Here is a 1927-nt window from a genome sequence, read left to right as displayed (position 1 = left end):
TCATCATGTATTCTCAAAATTAGCTCTCCTTGTTCTACGTCTATGAGCGCTCTAGCAGTGGCTAGAAATGGCCTTCCCAGAATGATAGGGTGTAGGTAGCTTTCCTCCATGTCCAAAATGACAAAGTCTGTGGGGAAGAAATAATTTCCCACTTTCACCAGCACATTCTCAACTACCCCTTCAGCTTGCTTCTGAGTTTTGTCAGCCAGTTGTATGATTACATCAGTGGATCTCACCTCATTCAGTTGTAGCCTCTTCATAAGAGTCAGAGGCATCACATTTATGCTAGCTCCTAGATCACAGAATCCTCTGTCAATTTTTGTTTCCCCTATGATGCAGGGGATATGAAAACTTCCTGGGTCTGTTTTCCTAGAGACTATGTCCTTCTTGACGAGGGCACTGCATTCTTTGTTCATTATTACAGTTTTTCCTCCCTTCAAAACTCTTTTCTTGCTCAGCAATTCCTTTAAATACTTGATATGTGTAGGCATATGCTGGAGAATCTCAAGAAAGGGAATATTGATATGGAGAGACTTAAATGTCTCTAAAAACCTTGAATAGGTTTTCCCTTTTTCACCTCCTCCTAACCTCTGAGGAAATGGTGCTTTTGGTTGGTATGTTTCCAGCATGCCTTTTTGCAGTTCCTTGGCTTGCTCAGTTTCACTTTCCTGCTTAGCTTCTTCCACACCTTCCTTCAAGATTTCTGGCTCCTGTTCTGAGGGTCTAATTCCTTCTTCTTCTGAGACTTCCTTCAATATGGTGATGGCCTTGCATTCTTCCCATCTCACTCCCTTTTATTCCCCTTTAGGATTCTTTTCTGTGTCACTAGGGAACACTGCAGTTGACTTGGGGGCCTGTTGAGATAGCTCTCCTACTTGAGACTCCATCCTCTTGAGTTTTTCACCATGGTTCCTTAAGGTAGATCTCACATCATCCCTAAAGCTTTTCAACTCACTTATGTCCTGACCCATGTTTGCCAGCATTCCTTCTATCCTGTTTAATTGATCTTGAAATTGTTGGTTCGGATTAGGTTGGGTAGGTTGATTATTTTGGCCATGATATGATGGTTGGGAGTAAGTGTTTTGTGTGGCTTGGTATGATCTTTGGTTGGAGTTTTGGTATGTGGACTTGTTATGTTGGTTTTGCTGGTTTCCCCACCCAAAGTTTGAGTGGTTTTTCCAGCCTGAGTTGTAAGTGTTGGAATGTGGATCATATGGTTGCCTTTGTTGATTTCCTATATAATTGGCCTCTTCCCAATCACCTCCTTCAGTGCTTACTTCCTCTTGATCTTGTGTGTGTATTGCAGCCACTTGCTTTGTTTCTAATTTCCTGGTGAGCTCTGCTAGTTGCTTGGCAAACACCTTGTTTTGGGCTAAAATTGTATCAACATGGTTCAGCTCCATGACTCCCTTAGTGTTGTGTCTCTCTGAAGCATAGTAGTACTCATTCTCAGCCACTGTCTCAATCACTTCAATGGCTTCTTCCACAGTCTTTTTCCTGTTCAATGAACCTCCTGATGAATGGTCTACAGCCTTCCTTGATTCATAAGAAAGTCCATCATAGAAAATATGCAATTGCACCCAGTCATGGAACATGTCTGGTGGGCATTTCCTTGTCAAATCCTTGAATCTCTCCCATGCCTCGTAGAGAGTTTCACCATCTTGTTGTCTAAAAGTCTGAACCTCAGATCGAAGCCTATTGACCTTTTGTGGGGGGTAGAAATGTGCCAGAAACTTGCTTTCCACCTCATCCCAGGTTGTTAGGCTCCCCCTTGGGAATGATTCCAGCCACTTAGCTGCCTTGTCCCTAAGTGAAAATGGGAACAAGAGCAGTTTATAGGTATCTTCCTGGACTCCATTGGACTTCACAGTGTCGCAAATTCTCAAGAATTTTGTGAGATGTTGGTTTGGATCTTCATTAGCACTCC

At 42.8% G+C, this 1927-nt stretch overlaps 1 non-coding gene across 1 annotated transcript; it reads left to right on the top strand.

The window, feature by feature from the left end:
* Window positions 1-1593: 1593 nt before the first annotated feature.
* On the top strand, window positions 1594-1697 carry LOC112746710 (small nucleolar RNA R71). The gene has a single exon (XR_003174579.1). It is a non-coding gene; the product is annotated as a small nucleolar RNA R71 (small nucleolar RNA).
* The last annotated feature ends 230 nt before the right edge of the window (window positions 1698-1927 follow it).

The sequence above is a fragment of the Arachis hypogaea genome, chromosome 14, assembly GCF_003086295.3.
Source record: "Arachis hypogaea cultivar Tifrunner chromosome 14, arahy.Tifrunner.gnm2.J5K5, whole genome shotgun sequence".
Taxonomy (NCBI): Eukaryota; Viridiplantae; Streptophyta; class Magnoliopsida; order Fabales; family Fabaceae; genus Arachis; species Arachis hypogaea.
Note: the sequence above shows the minus strand (reverse complement) of the source record. Positions and strands in the feature narration are given on the sequence as shown.